Source organism: Arachis ipaensis, chromosome B06, assembly GCF_000816755.2.
Source record: "Arachis ipaensis cultivar K30076 chromosome B06, Araip1.1, whole genome shotgun sequence".
In the NCBI taxonomy this organism is placed as follows: Eukaryota; Viridiplantae; Streptophyta; class Magnoliopsida; order Fabales; family Fabaceae; genus Arachis; species Arachis ipaensis.
This window is the reverse complement of record NC_029790.2, coordinates 21823284-21829043: the sequence shown is the minus strand read 5'-3', so window position 1 is coordinate 21829043 and position 5760 is coordinate 21823284. Positions and strand designations below refer to the sequence as shown.

The 5760-nt window shown below is 36.7% G+C and overlaps 1 long non-coding RNA gene across 5 annotated transcripts; it reads left to right on the top strand.

Moving 5' to 3' along the window:
* LOC107646169 lies at positions 506-5595 on the top strand. Of its 5 annotated transcripts, none has more exons than XR_002348532.1 (4): positions 506-1036; positions 1310-1955; positions 2053-2108; positions 2272-5595. It is a non-coding gene; the product is annotated as an uncharacterized LOC107646169 (long non-coding RNA). The 5 variants fall into 5 exon arrangements; XR_002348534.1 differs by lacking the exon at positions 506-1036 and having other exon boundaries at positions 1043-1955; positions 2272-3714; positions 4497-5595; XR_001621643.2 differs by lacking the exon at positions 506-1036 and having other exon boundaries at positions 1043-1955; positions 2272-3714; positions 3795-5595.

Sequence of the window (5760 nt, the reverse complement as noted above, 5' to 3'; positions counted from 1 at the left end):
CAGTGGTTCGTGTAGGCTTGGTGGATACTACTTAGCGGTTAAGTCATGGCACCATCCTTCCGTCCTTGTGAGGAATCGTTCGGATCAACACCGGTATGGATTCAAATAGCAAGTTTGAACATCTCATTCTATCAAGTGCATGCTACGAAATGTATTGCTTCTGCAATTGGTGCTCCGATGAAGGTTAACTTGGCAGCAATGGAAGCTGAACGTGGAAAGTTTGCACGTGCTTGTGTGCAAATTAATCTAGGACTACCGGTGGTAAGGCATATTAAGGTCAATGGTTACTGATATAAGGTAGAATATAAAAACTTTGAGTTGATTTGTGATAGTTGTAACTGCTACGGACATGAGTCAGTGGTGTGTACTCGTAGTGAGGGTAATATGAAGGATTCTCCATCACAAAATTTGGATACTAAGAAAGATCTGGTGGATGCCAATAAAGGATAGGGTGGTGAAAGTACAGCCGTTTTGTAGGAAGATTCAAAAATTCAAAATATTTTTGAATTTGAAAAGCCTTCCCAAATGAAGGAGAATAATATGCATAGTGAGAATATTACAGAATGTAATATGCATGAAAAATATATGCATGATACGGTGATGAATCAATTAGAGGAAGGATGGATTAATGTGTCTTCAAGGAAGAAAGGAAAAAAGAAAGTAGGCCCAAGCAACGATGAGGTAGGTCCATCAGGAACTAAACAAGTGAAATTCAATGTCAAAGTTGGGTTTGTGTTTAAAAATAAAAAAAAAAAGCCTAGTGTTGTTTCTGGCACGGTGAAAGCAACTAATAAGTCAAACAAGAATCATAGCATGAAGTGGGTCTATGCTCCTCTCAAAAAATAATATGTCGGTGATTATGAAAAGATCCTAGCTAGAACATCTAATCGTAAAAGGCTTCGACCCAATTCTCTTCAAAATTCTCTAGTTAGTGATGTTCAAGCTAGCGATGTTGGCATTGCAGAAGAAGCTCTTTCACACAAAGAGGTAGATTCTAATGGAAACTTACTTGGTTAGACTCTCTCCAAGCCGTGGGGTAACTTTTCTTTCTACTATTTATTTTATAGATAATAAAAAATTTAATTTATTGGCTTGGAATATTCGAGGAGTCTCTAATAAAATGGCTCATGTTTATTGTAAGGAGTTTGTAAAAAAAAAATCATCCTACTTTTTTTATTCTCTTAGATAGTCATGTGATGTTTGATAGGCTTAAAACTTTTTGAAATGATTTGGGTTATTCTACTATTAGTATTACTAAAGCGCAAGGTCATAGTGGTGGTATTTGATTTCTTTCTTCTCCATCTGCTAGCCATTGCAGGGTCATAGAGGTCATGAATTAGTGTGTGACAATTGAGATTAATCTATCAAACACCCTAATGTGGCGCACCATCAGGAATTGCAGCATCACCTTACTGGATTAGCTGCAAACATTGTTCTACCGTGTATAATGGTGGGAGGTTTTAATGAAATACTCTATCCTAGGGAAGTCAGAGGAAAGACTTTTAATGAGATGCGAGCTGATGTTTTTGCTAACACTTTAGATAGATGTTGCAAGACTTCGGATTTTTTTCAAAATTAAAATATGAGTTATTTGAGACTTTGAACTTTGTTTATGAATGACAATAAAAATATTTAAAATGAAAGTCCGAGCACTTATCTTAAAGGTTTTGGCGTAAGATAGAGCCAACGAACGAAAAATCACAAAAAGGGCCCATGTTGGGCCCACAACCCAAACCCAAGGCACAAAATCCCTCACCCTTAGCATATTTTAGCCTCCTTTGTATTAGTGAGAGTGAGGAAACAACTGAAAGAGAGAAGAGAGGAAGAGAGCCAATGTCCTAAGTGTCACTATTCATCATCACATTCATTTGCTCATAACTTTCAAATTGTAGCTCCGATTGACGACCCGTTTATGGTTACGTATTTGTCTCGACTTTTTCTATCTAAACATTGTGGTAAAAAACTGTGAAATTCTTATCTCATTTTTTGTTTCTCTTCGGAATTTTCATTTTGGGTATGTGGTGTTGAGATTTTTGTGATTTTGATGTTTAGGAGAAGCTTAACCACCAATTCTAGAGAGGTTTTGACCTAAGATTATGTGGTATGAGGTAAGAAAACTTTTTTCCCTTCAATTTTCCCTATATGTGCAAGAGAACAAAGGTATTCCCGATTTTCAAAGAAAAGTTTATACGATTTTGTGTAAAGGCTCCTATTTTATTATTATATATGTATGAAAGTTGTCGTAATATCCATGCTATCATTGTGGTGCAGCTGAAAGCGTGATATTCTGGTAGTAAGGATGTCACAGATGTGGCTTGATTGATATAGGTGCTTCCGACAAAGAGTTTACTCGGTATAGAAGAATTATTGGTAACAGAGACATTGCTAAAAAGCATGATAGAGCTCTTTTTAACCAGGATCGGTGTCTTCTTTTTCCAAAAGCCTACATGAAGGTGTTGAGTAGATTCCATTCCAATCATTGTCCTCTTTTGATTCGTTATAGGAGACCAACTAGAAGACGGAATGATAACAAGCCTTTTAGATTCCAAGCAGCTTGGACGACTCATCATACCTTCTCTAGGGTAGTTAAGGAGGCCTGGAGGAAGGGAGCACCGATAGTGCTAGATAGCCTCAAGAAGGTTCAAAAGGATGCTCTGAATTTTAATAAAGAGGTGTTTGGTAATATTTTTGTTAAGAAGATACGGTTAGAAGAGCAGATTTGTAGCCTTTAGTGGAGCATAGATACTTCTGGAAATGCTAGTTTATGGTTGAAGGAGAAAGCTCTGAATGAGGAGTACAATACTATTTTTCTACAGGAAGACTTTTTTGGTACCAGAAATCTAGAGAATAGTGAGTCAGATGTGATGACCAGAATATTAAATTTTTCCATCTTCAGACGATCATGCGATGTAAGAGGAATAAGATACATGGTATTTTCATTGAGGATGGTACTTGGTCTACAGGATGATGTCATCAATGCAAAAGCTAATTTTTTCAGATACTTTTTTGTTTCTAAGAGAATGTGGATATTGATACATTAGGAGATATCCCTCTTCCTCATTTGAGTCAGGATGCTTGTAGGTCTCTTACTGTGCTGGTTATCTTAGAAGAAGTAAGGATTGCTGTCATGGGCATGAACTCTTTCAAGGCCCTTGGTCCAAATGGTTTTCAGGCTTTCTTCTATAAGAAATTCTGAGATATTGTTGGTGAGGATATTCGACAGATTGTGAGTGTGGTCTTTACTGGGGGTCATATTCATCCTTCTGTTCAAGAGACTCTCATTATGCTTATTCCTAAGGTGGAGTCTCCCACTTCGTTTAAGGGGTTTCGTCCTATTAATCTTTGTAATGTGGTTTATAAGATTATTACAAAAGTTCTTGTTAACCGCCTGCGCCCTTTCTCACTGAGATAGTAGGACCTCTTCAAGGAGGCTTTATTCTTGGCCGAGGGGCCACTAATAATATTATTGTTTCATAGGAGATTTTGCATCATATGAAAATGACTAAGTAAAAAAAAGGCACTCTAGTCTTTAAAATTGACTTGAAAAAGGCTTATGAAAGGGTTGATTGGAGGTTCCTTGAGCATTTCTTGTGCAGTTTTGGTTTAAGCTATACGGCCCATCTGATTATGAAGTGTGTTTGCTCTTCTTCCTTCTCCACTTGTGGAATGGAAATAAACTGGACAGCTTCAATCCACATAAGGGTCTTAGGCAAGGTATGTCTCGGTATCTGTTTGTTTTATGTATGGAAATACTTGCTTGTTTTATTGCCTATCAAGTTTTTCATGGTGTTTAGGAGCCAGTGACGGTATCTAGGAGTGGACTTAGGGTCTCTCATTTGATGTTTGCTGATGACCTGCTTCTTTTCTACAAAGCTAGAAAAAGTTAAGTGGAACTGATCATGAATGTCCTTAATACATTTTGCAAAACTTCAGACGTGAAGGTGAATTTTGAAAAATCTAAAGTCATGTGTTCAAAGTATGTCTTTAATGCAAGAAAAGATCTTTTTACTGGCATCTCATCAATTCATTTTACTCAATTTGGATAAATACCTTGGAGTTAATTTGGGCCACTCTAGGGTCACTTGTAAGTGTGTTTTGGATACCATTGATAAAATTCAAAAAAGATTTGTTAGTTGGAAGGATTGGATTTTAAACAAATCTGGAAGGTTATGTCTTATTAAATCAATTATATCTTCTATTCTTATATATTAGATGCATGTCCACCTCCTTCCTTCTTATACATGTGATAAGATAAATTCTATTATGCGAAAATTCTTATGAAAAGACCAATCTATATGAATGATGGCAAGTATCTTCCTCTAGTTAAATGAGACACTGTTATTATTCCAAAAAGAACAGGTGGTCTTGGGAATAGGGATGCTAAACTGGTTAATGTTGCAATGATTAAAAACTTGTTTGGCAAATTTTAACTTGCAAGGAAAAGCTCTAGGTATAGGTTATTTCTGATAAATATTTCAAATCATCCCAATCCTTAGAGTTCAACATTCCTGGATATTCTTCAAGCTACTGGAGGAATATTGCTTCAACTTTTATTTGATTAAAAGACGGCTTTTCTTAGAGTATTGGCAACTTGGAGCAATCTTTCTGGTATGATTCGTGGTTCCCTTGTGGCAGACTATGTGAGCTTCTTTTATATATCCTATCTCTGATGTTGATTTGGTGATTAGGGATGTTTGGGAGAATGGAGAAATATATGTTCAGAGAAAACTATGCTCTTGATATGGCTGAGTATGCTTGATGCTCTGCCTACTACTCTCTTTTGTTGCAGTCATAGATTGTCTGCGACAAACATTTGCAGTGGGTGTGGTAATGAGCCTGAAACGGTAACCTATTGCCTTATTCAGTGCAGAAAGAGGAGGTTTGGACATTTTTGCTCCCCTCTTTGCAGTTTGATGCCGGCGATTTTAAGAACTGGATCAAACAGGCGCTGAAAAATTCAGAAGTTATGATTAGTGTTGGTCTTTGGTGGATTTGGAGACACTGGAATCAGGAAATTTTTAATCCTCAAGAGGTTTGGCCAACTGCGAGAATCGTCTTCAATGCTCGCCTCATGATGTAAGAGTTGGAAGCTATGACAGACAAGTTCCAACATTTTTTTCTTCCAACTGTTAGAACTTCCTGGGTTGCTCCACTCTTTGGTCAAACAAAGCTCAACTATGATGCAAGCATTTTTTACGCTGTTAACTCTGCTGGGTTTGGGTTTGGGTATGTCTTGAGGGATCATTTTGAGAATTGGATTAAAGGTTGTGCTGGGTCTATTCCTATGTGGTCTGTGTGTCGGTCTGAGATCTTTGTTATTTGGAGAGGCTTGGTGCTTACTTGGGAATGTGACTTGAAATCAATAGTTTGTGAAAATGATTCTAGATATGTTTTTCTGGCGATTCAACAACCTCTAAGTGCAGCTCATGGAGATAGCACAGATTTATTGATGAAGATTCATTATTTGTTGAACAGAAAGTGGGTGGTTCATTTTAATTTAGTTGTAAGGGAAGCTAATTTCATTGCAGATTGTTTGTCTATACTAAGAGCTCCTGATAATAATAAATACTTAGAATGGCTACAACCTTAGAGTTATCTTCTTGAAGTTATTCCTAGTGAAACTAAAACTTGCTAAGACTTGTTTCTTTGTTTTTTTTATTGTTTATTTAGAAAAAAAAAACGTGGTAATAGAGTGAAATGGATGTATTTTTAAAGTGTGACTATATTTGCAAATTTAGTCTATGTTTTATAAACATGGCC